The sequence below is a fragment of the Dreissena polymorpha genome, chromosome 12, assembly GCF_020536995.1.
Source record: "Dreissena polymorpha isolate Duluth1 chromosome 12, UMN_Dpol_1.0, whole genome shotgun sequence".
Lineage (NCBI taxonomy): Eukaryota > Metazoa > Mollusca > Bivalvia > Myida > Dreissenidae > Dreissena > Dreissena polymorpha.
Window position 1 is genome coordinate 28,942,571 of NC_068366.1, and position 19,251 is coordinate 28,961,821.

Here is a 19,251-nt window from a genome sequence, read left to right on the forward strand (position 1 = left end):
CAAACATTCTCACCAAACACAAAACAGCTCAAACAGTTCATATTTATATGACTTTATTCAGCATTCAACCAGGCATTTAAGATTTATCAAATAAAAACTTTTTGACAAAACCACTGCAGAAAAATCTTCAACATCTACATTTTGACCAGATCTTGTCCATAAATTAGTCAACTCTTTTCACAGACATGGTCATGATTGACATCACCTTCTGACCTACATGTATCGTCCAATTAAAACATCAAGACAGTGATAATCCTTGCCAGAAGCAAAGGGCAATAAATAACATCAATAAAGATATTTGGTTCACAAACTGAGAAATTCAATCATGGACTGTGCCGCACACATTTATGCTATTTTGTCTATTTTATGATGATTGGAAAATATATTTTCTAGTAACTGACAAAGGAATTAATGGGTGAAATGACAAATTACCCAATTCTAAAAAGAGAAGCATCAAACAAACTCTTTGGGTGAAAAAAGATCACAGACGTGCCTACCTTTACGTTCTCAGGGAGATCCTGAATGTTTATGAATCATTAATTTTATTTCCATCTAAAAACAAAGCTTTATTTTTGGAAAATTAATCATTGGCTGAGAGAAAATCAGTAAAATAACAGTTCAAACGCCATGAAAAATCTGTGACATGAAAGGAACATCGACCAACTGCTGTGAACTGAGTTTGTTGTAATCATCAACCTCATAACTAGGTAGGAATTTTAATAGGTGTGCAACGTACCCTGCAGACTTAGTGACGATTGTTTGCTTACAAAGTATCAGGGTTCTTTGAAAATGAACAATAGAACTTAATTGATATTGCCTTTCCAGAACAGGCATTTCATGGGACAAATACATTATAGTTTTTTTTCTTGTACTCGTTGGCACTACAGTAGTTTTATGTCAATCATTTTTACTTTGTATTATATGCATTTCAGAACGCAAAGAAATTAGAAAATTATCAAATATAAATAGTCTTGCAGTCTTAAGATGTATTATTACATTTATATTGAATTTTAACTAATCGTGGAACAAAATATTGAAGGATGACAACGTTGTCGTGTTACGAGACTTTTTTTTTTAGAAGTTTATTTAATTTAATGGGAAGATGTTATTATTTATTATAGCTTGGAACCCATCTACTGGAGGAGATAAAAGGCACAATTATAAATAATTTGCAATAGAACACAACCACAAGGCCTGAATATAAAGTACTTGTAACAATTACCCAGTGAATACAATTTCACCATTTATTGAAAACTATCCAAACAACTGTATAATATTGTAAATTAGGTTAATACTGTGGCTCTTATAGTTCAGTATTTCAATTAGTACTGATAAAAAGTGTTTATTATTTAAATTAAATATGTTGTTGTTGTTTTTAAAATCGCTTATAAATTAATTTACAATATGTTTCTGGTAACAAAAGATATTAATTTTAAGTTTTGGTATGGAAAAAACATGGGATTATGCAGTTGTCTATTCCTTATACAGGATTGCTTATAATGTCTAAAACTATAATGTCAATTTTTTGGCTCAAGTAAGTTATTTCTAAGGGTGCTAAACTTATCTGGGTTGAAGATGCTTTCTGAGGCGGGGAGCAAAACGATGTAATGTCCAAGAATCATTGAACGGATCAATTTCCATCATGAATTGTTTTAGGACAAAAATGATACCTCAATATTTATTTTAATGACATGTCTTTTTTACAGCCTCAGGTTTCTTGTATGGCACACATTGTTTGTATTATTGCATTTGCCATATAATTACGATTTGAAGTAATGCATCTGTTTTACATTTAATAAAGAAGCCACTGGTGACATGACTGCATCTTTAATTCATGTAATAACGTTATTTCCTATGATGACAGTTAAATAGTCATATTTTAAATGTATAGTTATTTAAACAAAAAAGCATCCTTTTTTGCAATTTTTGTTAATTTAATTTATGTGTATTCTAGAAATAATTGTATATCAGTAATACTAAGTATCACTGTTTATTGGTCAATATTTAATAACATTTTGAGTTTTGTACATTTTACAGCACTATATCATGAGGGTTTTACCCTTTAGTAAGCTTAAGCAATCATTAGAAAATCAGAATTAAAAATAGATAATACAGGCAATTCACTAGCACAATATTATTGCCATTGTATAAAGATCTGAAAAATTCTTTTGCAACTGCAGTAAACAGTAATAACTAGTTTGTCTGGTCTACTTTTTGTACTTTTATTTAACCAAAATAGAGCTTGAAATCCTAATGAAAATGTACAAACACTTTTTTTAAATGCAGTAAATATTATAAATTATCATTTCAAAAACAATACTTTTGTTTGAAATAAAACATTATTGCCAAGTATTTGATTATATGTATTTATTGAAATTTCTGCCAAAAATATTGTTGATAATTATGCCTTTCATATCTGTTTAATTTCTTAAACAAATTCTTATTGTATAGTTTCTACATAGAAGTACTTCATAACATGTGTACCAAATTCTGTATGTATAAGAGTCTAGTGCCAGTTTATCCTATGCAACATATGTGAACGTAATAAAGAATTAATGTAAATCATGATATAACATACCACCTACAGAATTATGGCACTATCCTGGAATGGCATGTCTAATAAATCAGGCCAAATTGTCTAATTATGAGTTCAATCGCATTACGAGATAAGGAATGTTTGTCACGTGCATATTCAACACAGATGATAAATCTATAATAACCACTAATTATATAATACTGGCATAATTAATAACATAACTACTTGACACAGCAACAATATTCAATACCGGTATGAAGAAGTTTTACTTTGGCAGCCAAATTTTCCCATCCCCAGTCTTTAGTATATTAGCAAAGCTAATTATGTCATCAAATAAAGACGCAATAATAAGTAAGCGTTAATAATAATATGTGACGCAAATTATTATGCAATACAATATTCTGGCAAACTTCTTAGAGTCTTACAAGTTATTTTTGGCAGCTGATAATGTCTAAGGTACTGTATACAAACATTTGCTTGTAAAAACCATCAATATATTTTAATGATGTTAATATGGATTTATTGATATAATTTTAAAAAACGGTTGTGAATAAAAAAACAATTTAGATATGCAAATAAAAAGAAAATAAACATTAAATTATTGTTTTATATCTACATTTGTTGTAAATAAAAAGAAATAACAAATTATTAAACATTTTTCAGTAGTTCACATCATAAAAAAATATATATATAAACAACAACAACAGTTTCTCTGCTGGAATCATTGACACTAGTTTGTTTTTTAAACTTTTGACCATGGCTGTTTTGCATAAATCTTAAACTAAACGAGGTGAAGATTAAAAGAGAAACCTCGATTTCTAAAAATGACAGTTATTAAGTGTTGCTAGCAACACAGGAAAAACAGATTAATATTATGATTCCTCAGTACTTACATTTATAACAGATGTTATTTTTAAATTGTATAATACTTTTGTCACCAAAATTCACAATTCAAAACTTTTCCGCTTAAAAATGAGAATTGAATTTTGAAATTGAAATTATTTCTATGTTAATTTTTGTTTGGACAAATTATGTTGAAAAGCCAAAGAAATTTACTGCCTGTAATGTATAGAAGAAAAGAAACATTGGTAATTCTCATTATTACAAAGGAATCTTCATTTATGACAATAATAATTAATAATAGCTACTTCAAATGGTTTTGAACATGCATGGTTATATTTTCAACATACCCATGACACATGGTTTGACATATTCAGTGATCTTTGAGATCATGTTTGTTGCATTGATAACAAAAATTGCTTAAAATAATAATTATAAAAATGTTATAATTAGATAAAATGAATAATAATACTAATAATTTTATGAAACATTAATTGATAAATATCCAAAATAATTTTTTGGGGCAAAAAAATTATACTTATGATAAGACATTCAAGTCAAATATTTTTTTTTAATTGAACATCTTCAAACAATGCTTTAAACCACAAACTATCTATACTGTAACCACCAAATATTAAAACATATTTAAACTATATTTCTCCATTTCATTAAAAATTTCACCTAATATTTTTGTAAATCTGTACAATATTCAAAATATAAAACTCTTCAAATTCATTTGTTTATAAAAAATAAAAAAATAAAAAAATCATGCTACTATAAGAGGCCCTAAATGGATTTCAAACTGGATTCCATACCCATCAAATCCAACTTTAACTACTTAATTTCTTTCTAGTATCACAACTGTTCAAATCATACCACCACTGCTCAAACCAACATCCTTCAAGAATCTAAAACACTAAAATCAAAAGCACAGATTTTCATGACAGCACAGCATCCCGCCTACCCCTCCTCCACTTTGCAGGTATAGAGTTGAGGCATCAAAACACCTCAAGACCATACGATGAACCTTTTGTCATTCACAATACTGTCAATCCTTCCCACCCAAGGCACCAATATAAGTGCTGCTATCTTGGCAATCATTTGTATTTATTTCCACCTACTGAAACCCGAAATATAAACACACTAAAAACTTAATATAGTTTCCTTCCTGTGGCACCAAACATTGATCTGTTATTTTTCCCATTGCCAACAGTAATCCATGCTTAGAAGAAAATATTTCCTCAGTTGATAAAACTTGTTCACACCAAGTGCTATCTAATCAAAACACTTTAAATCTCTGCTGGGCTTTAATAAACTCTTAAGATCCGAACTAATTCATAAATCCACATGCGTACTGATCAATTTAAATATAATAACACCCTTTTTCGAGTTGCAGTACTCAGTTGTTGTTTTTTCGTTAAAATTCCGGCCAGTGTTCAGCCTCATTCCTAATGGAAAAAGTATATATTTTTCCCAAATGGGAGCTAAAAATTACCAATTGAAGGTGACCACTGTGATGACACACTCACACCAAAGTTATTTTTTTCAAGATCTCAACATTAACCCTTTGCATGCTGGGAAATTTGTAGTCTGCTAAAATGTTTTCTCCTGAATTTCTAAAATTATCATTTTCTTCGATTTTTTTCAAAGAATACTATCAGAATAGCAAACAGTTTGGATCCTGATGAGACGCCACGTTCTGTGGCGTCTCATCTGGATCCTAACTGTTTGCAAAGGCCTTTAAAATTCGGTTCCAGCGCTGAAAGGGTTAAGTTAATGTCCCATCCAGCTTTGTAAGTTCAACCTTAGTTATTATAATATTGAAAAAACTTTTATTATCAATTATGAAGCATTTAAAAAAAAATAAAAATACCACTGTTACTGTGACACTAGTTGCCAAATGTCAGTCAAAACGCCGCGATTGTTCCAAATCCAAAGGGACCTGGCCCCGTTCCCAAAATGGTGAAAAAAACAACACTGGTTTTTACGGTGCAGCCAATATAACCAGTTTTCATCCAAAGCAGTCTCCCATAATCACTCATCATGAACCAGAATTCAGTTTTACATGATTAATAAATATTACGCAAAAACCTCATCTCATGTATACCGCTGGCTTTTTCATAGAATGCAGATAGATGTAACATTAATTATTCATCAGAACAATTATTATCGCTATAAAACAGCTCAAAAACTTATGAGAATCCATGCAAAACCACATGTCTGAGACATTGTAACTCCCTTAGAATATTGGTGCTTACTATAAACATTCAGAATTCAGCCAAAAATTGTTGGTCTATTATATCTGCTTTGAATTAATACAATAAGCCATATGGCTTTCAAGGGCATTCAATGCAATAAAAATCGCTGTACATCCTGGCTATGTATTAATCAAAAGATCATTAAAAATGTTTTCATGGGAAAAAATTGTTCAAGACAGAAGCAACATTACCGATTTGTGTTCCATTCCAATTCAATTCTGATAGGATAAGGAAATAATTCAATATTGATACCACTAAGCCATTTTATTAACAAGAGCATCTCTTCTGATTAAGCATACCCAATTCATAATGGAATAGATAACAGATTAATCAAATTCAAAAAAAAAATTCCAAATTCATAAGTACATACCGAGAAATAGATAAAAGCATGTTATTAAGGACATATTTCAATTCTGATTCTTTTGGCGAGGCAGGCTCATTTCCACTTGTAAATTATGTCTAGAATGTTAACAATAAATCTGTTTAACAGATCAGAAACAAAAAATCCTCACAACATAATAATGTAGCCATTAACAACAGCACCTCTAGTACATAAAATGCACATGTTTATGAAAGACAAACAGTATGCAATGCATATAGACAATGGGGCCAGCAGTAATGTAATAATGTCGCAGTTAAAAAATATTTTATAATCCATGAACTGTTAAAATATGAAAAGTTCTGTTGTAAATTTTGTGACAAACTATTTACAGACAAGAGATTCACAGTGAAATATTTTGTATATATGAAATCCTTAAAATTTCTGCAACAGCAATCTCATAATATGCTGTAAAAGATATGATATTTAAATTAAATGCATTTCATTCAACAATGTCATATTTTGCATTTCTTAAAGACATTCACTAAAAAAACATGCACAGTATGTGCTTCATTTATTGATAGAAAAGTATTAAATATAATTTGTACAGACCAATGTTGTAAAAGCAAGTAATGTCATTTGGTATGTGATATATTGTTGAAACAGAAATGTCATTTTAGGCCATTTCTAAAGACTACAATGTCATATTCTGCAACTATTCCATGCTTAGGGAAACAGAAATGTCATATCATGCTATCACTTACACTATAATACCACCAGTAATCTTATATTCTGTATTTTTTTAAGACACTCGTTGAAACAGTCATCATAAGAAAGTTTAGGGTCAACTTTACACATTGGTAAGTATTATAGCTTGGAATAATACTGGTATGATAGCCCAATACTGTTATTTGCAAATACATATTTATCTGAAGTTGCACATACATTTTAGGTGCCTTGATTTAAACATGCATTGTTTTCAACAAAATTAAAAGCAATTGAAAGCATTTAATGTTTCCACTTCTAGACAAAAAACGATAGATTTATTGTTGTTTTTCACTGAAGTTTCTTCTTACAAAACAAAACACACATGTTTATTGCGTTTATATACATTTAATAACAAAATTGGAATGTGTTATAGTATGATGATGCACTGTTGATATTTCATACAAAACTTAATAAGTGAAGTTACAACCTCTGCATGAACTATCCATTATACAGAACAATCTACCCTAAAGAGCGATAATAAATCCAGAAAAAAACTAATTGGCTATATAACACCAGCTTATCTTTATCAGAACTGCTTTAGGTAAGTTCAATAAAGTGTTAAGAGATGGTATATTTATCAGTGTGAACTTTATTTTGTTTGTTTTTTTCTGGTGGTTGTGTACATTTGACCTCAGCTTTGGTTACCTGGAAAGATTCCTTTCTTTAAGTTCAACAACAATTCAATATCCTGTTTATGTATAATTTACTCAAAGAGTGCAAATAAGAATAATAAACAAGAGCAGTAGCCTATAAATACACAACATTAGTTATGCCTAAGTCACAAATAATCCGGTCGCCGGCCGATGTGTCTGATCCCCAGGCATCGGGAAGACTGGACACGTCGAAGCTGTCCGCCGTCCGATGAGTGACACAGTTTAATACATCAGTCACAAATAGAGACTGATCACCGCCTGATAAGCGGACACCGTATTTTTCCAATCATCGGGCTGGCGCCTGGCGGATGATCGCACGCTCACCGGGTCATTTTGAAGCATCGGGCAGCGTCCGGATTAACTTTAAGTCTCACTTAAAATGTCAACCGACGTCAATCTCGGGAAGGAATCAAGTGGAGATTAAAAAAAAAGATCTGACGATCAAGGCACAGTTATCGCCTGGCAATCACCCAACATCAGATTCATTGTATGTGTATCATGACAAGCTCCATACGGCGTCTGTCACTCATTGTACGAGGCCATCCGGCAATCAGACGGTCCCCGGCCAATGTATATGTCCCCCAGAAATACCTTGATTTTTGCCGATACACGTACAATGAATCCGATGTCGGGCCATCGACCTTTCTTGTTTCACCTTATGCGATGTGTGTACACAGTTCTTAAGCTAGAATTTTTATGCAACATTTTCTGAGAATCGGGAAAAAGTGAAAGTATTTTGAAAATTATTTAAATAAATGAAAGTGTTGTGGTCACACAAGCGCCGTCGTCTGCTTCACTTTGCAATTAATGTGCAAATTTAATAAAAAGGACCAATAAAATGTATGGAAAATGAATACATTTGGTTTATTTTAGTTGAAGTAAGATTTTGAAATGCAGTCCGTGCCACAGATAAGCTGCGTATCTGCGTCTTTCACCCTATTAAAATGTTTAAAAACGCAAAGAAATACAATATCATGCGTATTGAAAACGTATCCTATTTGACGTTTACGCAAATTTGTCAAATTTGATGCGTACGATACAATAAATTTGATAAAAAATGCATTGCTCATTTTCAGTATTTTCGTTTTGGAATTATTATCATAACGCGGCGCCTGAATGACAGAGCGGGAAAACGGTCAAAGTAATTCAAATGCTCAGCTGACTAGATTTCATTGTTAAATAAAGCGTCTAACCAAATTATTTATAACGACAAACATGTGTTTTCAATCTGACTTAACCATCGCTCATTGTGCATGTATTTTTTATCTGTACTTTCAGTTTAAAGTTTATATTATGGTCAGTTTCAAGGATTAAAGATGTTAGGAAACTTGTTATTAAAGTTAATTATGATAGTTGACAGTTTTATTTAAACAAAGTGCAGCTTCAACAGAAGTAAAACAGCAATGATTTTAAGGTATGCATTTTTATAACTCATTTCACCCTATTTCAAAAATGAAATCACCCTATTTTTAAAATCAATGGGTGAAAACCCTATTTCCCAAATAATTATCTGGGGCACTGTGCAGTTATACCTGTTAGTTCCTCACTTTGGTTATGTTTATATTTCTTTTCAAGCAAAGTTATGTAATTGAAACAAAATACTCGGAGCCCATGCATGTGACGCCATCACAAGAGCCTCGTTCTTAATGTAAATACAATTGTTGATACCATCATATCAGAGACACTTGAAATGAGTAAACCTCATATTTTCCTATAATTTTAAGCTAATTTTTTGTGTACTTAGTTATGTGTTTTTAACAAGGTGAATATCGTCATATTTGATGTTAAGATAACATACTTTTCAGTGTATTTATTAAATGGGTATGTTACTTAAAATAGTTTTAACAAATAAATAATTACGTTGTTTCTTGCAAAAGACTTGCGAGTTTTTTCAGGGCTCTAATATCATTACACTTATCCAGTTTAAGGTATAAAATTGTCTTAACAAGTTGCATTTATCATGTATTATTTTCACACCAGTATAGTTTTCTTAAATTATGCATCTAATAACTATAATGTTTTATTGGCATTAGGGTATTATAATAACATTTTATACCTATAAAAAGACATTTTATGTCTTGACAGCCTTGGCTAATGTAAACGAATGAAATCAACTATGCACTTGTGTTCTAATAGGCACTAGGCTGATTAGGGTCCTAGGGTGTGGGCCCCAAAAGTTTCACTGCCTAGGAACCTCCATGGTGCTAATCCCGCACTGATATTGGTGGCTGAAACTACTGATCCATAGGTCCCAGGTTTGATCCCCAATCTGCCAGCATTCCTAGTGGCCTCCACGGTGCTAATCCCGCACTGATATTGGTGGCTGAAACTACTGATCCATAGGTCCCAGGTTTGTTCCCCACTCTGCCAGCATTCTCAAGATCTTCTCCAAAGATACTCAGTACTGGTTCTAACCAGGAAACAGACTCTATAAGCCTTCAGCTTTTGGTTAAATGAATAGGTTCAAACAAAACTAAACTGCTAAAACTTGTTTCATCCTAAAAAGTAGGAATTCTTTAAAAGTGTTTTCTAATTACCAGTATTGTCGACATGCAATGTGCAATGTACAAAAACATATGATGAATTTGAAAATTGACAGCAATGACTGCATGAGCCTCAGATTTATTACGCTGTAATGTGCAAAAATCCTCGCTGCAAATGTGTGATATGGACCCCCAATACACCAACATCTTTCAATCTGCCAGAACATGGTAATGACTTTTACACGCTGCAGTGCTAAATCCTGAAACTTGTCAAATTGAAAAAAACATGCCACAAATTGCATGCATCCTCAGTAAGTACACTGCAACTCTGTGTTATTGCCGTTATATTACTTTTCATGGAATCAAGGGATCTCAATCATGAAAAATCTGGATCACGATTTAACTTGTCAGTTCATTCATGCATATATATGTATGCATTAGCATAGTTTGGTAATCTCAAAGCATGTTATTTACCTACCTTATTGCATAATGTAGGTTTTCATAGTGACTTTTTTTTCACAATTTTCAGAAGTTTGCGACTAATATTTTCACAATTTTGAAAAGTTCGCGACTCATTTTTCACAAAGTTAAGGGGCCAGGGCCGCTTCACAAAATCAGGAAAAAAAGCCCTGACTTCATGTAAAACATCACTTCATTCTTCCTTAGGGAAAGCGTGGGCTTTAATTATTCACTGCTGAATAAAATCTTTGTAAAAAAGATTTATAAAAAATTTGGAAACGTTTTCTTTTACTTGAAAAAAATCATTAACACTGTATCTATATGGTTAAGTATTGATCTTAACATTTACAGTTTTATTGTACACACCTTCATGTGGGGACAGTCAGTATACGCCTGTCTGAGTGCTGATTGGCTGATACAATTACCAAGAATCAAGTCAGTTCAATATATAGAACATTGTCAACTACAGGTGACACGCGCAATAAGGTAAAATTGTTAATCTTTGATGTAGAGCAAATAGGGTTATTGTTTATCGAACTACATAACCCCAATGTATATATTAATGAAGGTGCCAAAAATCTTTACCAAACTGGATTCAGTTATGAATGTCGGATTATACAGAAAATTGAAGCGTGTGTGAAAAATTGGGGTCCATGTGTAACGTAACAGCCCCGTAGAGATAAATAAATCAATTAGTTATTTATCCATATAACATATTGTTTATTCATATAACATAAATATTATGTTATATACAGTCAATCTTGTGGATGCAACCTCTTGTATTAAGCGACCTTTGTCTTATGCGACCATTTTGAAATCCCACGGAGCTTTTTCGCTATATAATGATATTGTATTAAGCGACTTTTGTCTTACGTGACCAGCGACCGCTGATTTTTGTGTATTTTGATGTCCGAATCTTGAATAAAGCGACCACTAGGAGGTAAAAGTGGTTAATCTATTGATCTTTCAGGGACAAACTGTGTTAATTGTTTATCTAAGCCGATAAGATGTACTGTTACACCTCTGCTTTGTTTTCACACCAACCATTATGATTATGCTTTGTCTCGTTGACCGGTTCTGACCGGTATTGTTGTAGACTGCGTATCAATTTATTGAGTTGAATAATAGAGGAACGTATTCACACAGATTACAGCTTAAATAGTTTACTATGTGGAACATTAAGAGACAACGCCGATTTTTTCGAGTATAGATAACAGGTGCAGAAACAATGCACTGTACGCGAAAAACATTTCCTGAGAAGTGCCGAAAATAAACTATTAATCGGCAACATCTGTCGAAATCTGTACATTACCAATTTGTAATTATGCTAATTAGTAGTTATTTGTTAGCCAATCACATTGTTATTTACTTAATAGATTTTCCAATCAGGTCGGTTTGTTTGTTTTCAATTGACGTGTTTTAATTTTTTCAGCTCATTATGTATCATAATTGAGTCAGATTTCCTTAAGCGTACATGCAGAAATTAAAATGTCGAAACAAAAAGTGTTAACGTTGAACAAGAAAATTCGGGTTTTGGAATTGTCAAAGAATAAAAGTGCACGTAAAATCGCACATGAGTTAAGAGTCGGTAAAACTCAAATTCAGAACATTCTTAAGCGTAAAGCCGAGGTGCTTGAAGACGTGGAAATATTTTGTGTCAGGTGAAAAAAACGCGAAAAATATTTACTTGTCTATGTTTTTTTGGCAAATAAATATGTACACACAATTCATTTATAATAAATGATAATTTATAATAAGTGAAAAAATAAAACACATTATAAGTAAAATATTGTTTATGTTTTGTGTTTATATTCATTTTATTATAAAAGTTAAAATCATTGTTTACAAAAGATATTATCCCTCATATAGATTAAAATTGAGGGTAAGCATTCTTCCAGAATGGCCTTTTTTATTTAAAGACCATTTTATTAAGAGACCACTTTTGATTACTCCCTTGAGTGGTCTCTTAATACAAGATTGACTGTACTATAACAATATGATAGAAATTTAATTACAGATAATATTAATAATGTGATAGGAATTTATAAGTAAATTTAGTTAACATAATTGCATTTCAGAAATTATCAAGAGATGTTTGTGCATTTTCAGAAATTAAATAGATGTTTTAGTAATGTAAGAAAATGTTAAAAGTTCATTTACATTAATATGATAAATCTTATATCGTAATAATAAGAGTTCTATAAAGAAAATATTTGAATGTTAGAAACAATAATAACATGAAGGAAGTTTGGAAATTTAATAATAAATCTTTGTGATATATTGTCCATGATTATAGGATTTGAAAATTATTATTATTTGTTAAATTATAAATAATATAAGAGTATACATAAAATAGAACTTTAATTAAGATCTCATGCAAGTAAAAACCAGACATACCTATAAATTCATTGTTAAAGTAGGCTAACTCAACAATTTGAAAGGTCAAATATAAGATACTCTAGAAGAATGAATCTGTTACTCAGCAATGTGTATTTTACAAGGTATCCAAGCTGATAAAATGGTCAAAAGTACTGCCGCAGGAATTCTTATCTTATTAAATTATCTCTTAAATCCATTGAACTGTGCGAGTACCGACAATTACAAAAATATCTTATTATCACCAGACTGCCGCGGGAATCCCAATCATATTAAATTATCTCTTATATCCATTGAACTATGCAATGAAGACGATTACAATAATACCTTATTATCACCAGAAGTAGTCAAATCGGATGTCTGAAAGGAATATCCAATAAATGGGTAAACATGTGAATAATTTGGTTACACAATTCCCGGGAGTGTCATTTCGGAACAATACTTTAGCGGGCAGCCAATCGGCATGTAACAAGTAGTAAGGGAACTCTTTGACCAAGCAAACCAGATATTAACAAGTATTTATTTAAACGCTTTGACCAATCAAATATGTTATAAGAAATATTATGATTTTAGGTGTATGTCGAGATGTTTTGTGTGGAGAAAACGACACTCTTAGCTTAGAATTTGAGGTGAAAGGATCAAGAAAGATCCAATTATGTAGTAATTGTCAGACTGTACTTATTTATTTGAAAATATGAATTATATTAGATATTAAATTGGACTGGTCGAATTCACATATGGCGCTGTTGTTGAGTATTTCATTCCATGTTGTTATACGGATAAATTGACATTAATGGGAATGGACTGACTTGCCCTATTCTCAATGTAGCAAATGTAGTTAATACAAGTCAAGTCATTATGGCAATATGCGCATGACGTGTAATCGAAGGATAAGTTACACACTGTTAAATGAAGAGAAATGAACTTTGTTTGATACTGTGTGTTCTCCACGAACAATAAGCGATTATGTGACACATGGCTAACTCCCAATATATTGGACCGCAATATTATGAAGTTGCAGTATAATTGTATCTCTCTGTTAAAAATCCTTAATATCCGATCAAAGCAAATCATTATACATAGTATCATATGATTGGTATAATAAGATGCATTTTTCTAGGAATAGTAAAATTTACTGTTTATAAAGGCATTATGTTTACTTTATCACCTACACTGTAACTCCAATATAACGCGGATGACGGGGTCCAAGCCACGCAACAGCGTTATAAACGGACAGCATTATAAGTTTTGAGCTTATTTATTTAAGGGGCTATAAAAAAAGGTAAAGTATAGCCTATAATATAGGTCCTGTGTATCGTCATGCTGTGTTGTCATCTGCAAATACATGCATGTAAACCGAATCGAACGATAACAGTATAACTACCGCTTTTCTAATGTGCACATTTATCCGATAATCCAATATAATTAAATCACTTACGAAAAAATAATGTTTAACATTTATGACAAGAAATATGTTTACGAACTTCGTAAACAAATTCATATGCCTACGCCATTTTTCAGAAAAATTAGTACAGTGCATTATGGGACACAACTTTCATTGGACGAGCGAATTTAAATTTAGATTGAATGCAATACGATACATGTACAAAGAAATGTTTTATTGCGTCATACGCAGCATGTAAAAAACGTGCTTTCCGTAGACTTTCTGATAACGGGCAAAAATTTAAGTGCATCTCTGTTAACTATTACACTGCGTTAGCATGTAAATAAATCGTCAGGATTTTTAAATTTATTTTTCGTATACGTACTGAAACATTAAACACACACAAAGATATTTTTATTTATCAAGCATGTGTAGCATATAATAAACGATAACACACTTACACAGCCATAGTTTATACAATGAAATACAATACACGATAAATACAAAACATAAAAAGGTAATCGTTTTAAATAACTTTAATTTGATAATTATTCCGCTTGCACTTGCCTTATTGAAATTAGCGCATCGAACCGCTCTGATAGGGAATACAGGTAATAAACACCGACTCGCGAGTTTTTACACCTTTATTGACATTACACAACAGATTAACACCAATTAGCTGTCGAGTGTCGTTTAACCTCTAATCGATTAAAATCAGTTAAACGGACGGATAAAGCAATCAAGCTGTGATCGCCGGCTTCTTTGAATTTATGAAAATACATGAAGTTGCATAACATGGATTTGAATCAAAATTGGAAGGTTGGAGAAAAAACGGGATCCAAGGACCCCCCGCGTTATATTGGACACAGCGTTATAACGGACCGCACTATATTGGAGTTACAGTGTATTTATTATTTATTTTATTAAATCCTGCATCTATTTTTATAAAGTCATTCTATAAACTACATTTTTAACTATGTAAATGAAACTTTCACTTTCATCAATAAAATTGTTAATAAAAACAACTCATTCAAGGCAGCGCCACATATTAACATCATTAAGTTTGTTTACCAGTGCCTGAGTAATTATTGATAATAATATTTACCTCACAACTTCTATTTTCAGACTATTTTCGTGATTTAGAAGATCGAGGGATGTTTAATGGGACCAAATTGCTCATTATATCAGCTTGCAGCGTGTTCACTTAACTCTTTAATGTCAGAATATTTTCGTTTATTGCCTCACATTTATAGAATAATGAATCAATGTTTCCAGTGAGATAACAATCTTATACAGGTAAACTCAAATGATACCAATGAAGGTTTTTCGGCTTGATTCTTGAGCACATTTAAAGCCTTGAATAAATGAAAGGCTACACCCAACCTGAAGAGGCTACACCCAATGCTTGCATGTAATAAAACTAGACATTTAACATTTACAATCAAGCTGTGTCTTCAGAGAAGGATTTCTGTGATCACTTTAATATTCTTAATTACATCACAGATTATCAAAATCAAATAGATCATGGGAAATAAAAAGCAACAACAACAAACAATCCAGCAAAGAGCAGGGCTTTTTTTAGCTTTTTGGGAAGATAGCCCATGGCTTTGAAATTGGGAATTTTATCTGCATTTTCTAACAAGAGGGCCATGATGGCCCTGTATCGCTCCACTGTTTTTTTATGCGAAAAAAGCGTGCAATCCACAATTCATGAGTCACAATTCACAAATGGAACAATGAATCATTAGTAATTAAAAAGCAGCATATACGATGGTTAAGAACATTGCACTTCATTAATTCCAACACCTTCTCTTGGATACAAAGTTTGAGTTTACCATGCAGTATCATACATTGACTTTTCTTGAAATAATTATGTTCATGGAAGTTGTGTTTTTAAAATCAATAAGATATTATTAAACTGCATGGTTTAAAAAAGACATGATATTAACATGTCATCCGAAATATTTTTATCCAGATATATGCTCACTTTCGACATATTTAAATAAAACCCGACTTTTTTCAGTTTACAAGAAAAACATGCATAATACATGTTCTTACTTCAATTCCTTTGTAAGCAGTCCCCATCTGATCTAAAATTGCACTAAATGACAGGGTTTTATCTCATGTTTACATGAAAATCAGAAGAAAATAACAAAATCAACATTTTTTCCCACAGCTTCGTGACCCAATTTCCGATGGTCTGTATAAACATTGATTTCCAAAAAATAAAATTAATAGTTGTGAATATGCTTACATGTATTGATAGTTTTTTTTTTAGATAAACATCTCCCATGATTCAAACAGTAAAGATAATGTCTACAAATGGACGCAAAAAGACTTCATTCCCATGCATGCATGTAGGTTTGTTGTTGTTGTTGTGACCTTGGAGCTAATTATGTAAACAACGTCTTAGACAGTCACTGGTCCGCGCATATGCAGAAATGTTGCGATTATGCTTTTGAACTGATGGGTTATCATATTAACGGCAAAAAAAGCTTATAAATTTAATTTCATTGTGGATATGGGATGATTAAGTACCAAATGCCATTCTCGACCTTCCAATAGACCATTAAACTCCTTCTGAAGAGTTTGTTTTCGTTTTGAAAACAGGACTTCCGGTTTCAAAAAGGAGAAATTGCTCATGATGAACAATTTCTCCTTTAATCACAATGATTTCTACCCCACCCAGCCAATTTATAAATAGTCCTTTACACTATTATTTCTCGTCTGCAATCTCTTTCAATTTGGGGCAGTCCAAAATGTGTTGTTTGGTAAAGGATAACATTTATGGATAGTTAACATGTTGGTCTACCTTTCATGCTCAACATGTATGCATTTATCTCTTATAATTAAAAAGTTATTCCAAGTGTATTTTGATAAACTTTTAGTTTGAGAAGAATATAGTTTATTCATCCCATAATGAATAAATAGCAAAAACGCATAAACATGCAAAGTTCAACGACTTCCTGTGGCCATGTTTTTTGATGAATCAAATTTTCTTGAACAACTTATTAATGGAAGCCTTCAAGGGATACATATGGCCCCAGGGGCATAATTTGCACAAACTTGGTAGACAACTATAAGATGTAACTACATACCAAATTTGGTAGCCCTAGGCCCAATGGTTATGGACAGGAAGATTTTTAAAGTTTGCACAAAAGAGGCTTTATATAAGCATATGTTCAGTTTTGTGAGACCCCCGGGGCAGGGTCAAATTTGAGCCCAAGGGAATCATTTGAACAAATTTGGTAGAGGACTATTAGATGTCACTACATACCAAATTTAGTAGCCCTAGGCTCTATAATTATGAACAAGAAGATTTTTAAAGTTTGCACAAAATAGGCCTTATTTTTATATGTTCATTTTTGTGATCCCCGGGGCAGGGTCAAATTTGACCCCAGGGGCATAATTTGAAAAAAACTTGGTAGAGAACTTTAAGATTTTAATACATACCAAATTTGGTAGAAATAGGCCCAATGGTTATGGACAAAAAGATTTTTTAAGTTTGCACAAAATAGGCCCAATATAAGCATAATGTTCAATTGTGTGACCCCTGGGGAACGGTCAAATTTGATCCCAGGGGCTTAATTTGAACAAACTTGGTAGAGGACTATTAGATGTCACTACATACCAGATTTGGTAGCCCTATGCCATACGGTTAGGGACGTGAAGATTTTTAAAATTTGCACAAAATAGGCCTTATTTAAGCGTATGTTCATTTTTGTGACCCCCGGGGCAGGGTCAAATTTTACCCCAGGGGCATAATTTGAACAAACTAAGTATAGAACTTTTAGATGTCACTACATACCGAATTTGGTAGCTCTAGGTCCTACGGTTATGGACAGAAAGATTTTTAAAGTTTGCACAAAATAGGCTTTATATAAGCATATGTTCAATTTTGTGACCCCCCGGGAAGGGTCAAATTTGACTCCAGGGGCATAATTTGAACAAAATAAGTAGAGAACTATTAAATGTATCTACATACCAAATGTGGTAGCACTAGGCCCAATGGTTATGGACAGAAGATTTTTAAAGTTTGCACAAAATAGGCTTTATATAAGCATATGTTCAATTTATTGACCCCCGGGGCGGGGTCAAATTTGACCCCAGGGGCATAATCTGAACAAATTTGAATGAGGTTCACCCTAGGAACATTTGTGAGAAGTTTTATCAGAATTGGACTTGTAGTTTATAAGGAGAAGAAGATGTTTAAAGAAAAAGTTAATGCATGGCGCATGGCCGCACGCCCGCACTCCCGCACGCATGGACGCACGCACGACGGACACAGGACCTTGACATAAGCCCCGCTGGCCTCTGGCCAGTGGAGCTAAAAATTGGGAAAATAAATTGGGATTTAAAACTACATGAATGAGATCAGCATCTTTTATCACAAACACCACCATGATCAACAGTTTTCCACATAATACATTGTAAGCTCTCATCAGGCCATCCTTAAAAAAATGTTTGTTTGGCATAACCCGACCCAGGTAAATTTGGGTGGGTCGGTAGGTAGGGATTTTATTTTTTTTAGTAATTTTTTTTTCTGACATTGAACTCCGACATTTACAAAACTGAAAGGTAATTATCAAATAAAGCTCCAAGTCTTCTGCCTCATGAAAGGAAATTGGTAAAGATTTTTCTGCACCGTCCGTATCACCGCACGTGTATTCGTAAGTCTATTTTTTCTATAAAGAGCTTCTTTTCATTTACTTATTTTTTATACGACTTTTGCCATCGCCGTTATATTGTAGGCAGACGACAATATCAACTGTGTATTCCATTATTTGCGCATGAACGACCCATATTACCCGATAGCGAACTCAATGTTGATTGGCCCGCTACCATAAAAATTATGCGCTTTAAATTGTTCATGGAAACAAAGAGAAAAAAGTTTTTAAAAAAACACTCCGGATTAAAATGGCGGATGTTTTCAATGAAATTTAACGAGATTTAAGCATATTCGCAAATTATATTTTTCTTGAGCCAAATTCGCTATACTTTCGCAAATGGCGAACGACAGCGCGAGCCCTGTAGTAGTTAGCATTTATTCCAATAATAACACGTTCGCAATGCTCGCGCTGTCGTTCGCCATTTGAGTCATTTGCAAAACTATTGAAAATTTGGCTCAAGAAAAATCTTAATTGCGAAAATGCGAAAATCTAGTAAAAGTTTGTT

The 19,251-nt window shown here is 32.5% G+C and overlaps 1 protein-coding gene across 2 annotated transcripts in view; it reads right to left on the reverse strand.

The window, feature by feature from the left end:
• Positions 1-19,251, reverse strand: part of LOC127853642 (prickle planar cell polarity protein 3-like) — a 128,816-nt gene that overhangs the window by 51,877 nt on the left and 57,688 nt on the right. Inside the window, exon 1 of one of the 2 annotated variants that reach the window (XM_052388328.1) lies at positions 4,192-4,606. The exons of the other annotated variant lie outside the window; for it this stretch is intronic. The gene's annotated coding sequence lies outside the window, so the exon portion shown is untranslated. Of the gene's footprint in view, positions 1-4,191; positions 4,607-19,251 lie in introns of those variants that run through there. 2 annotated transcript variants of the gene reach the window in all.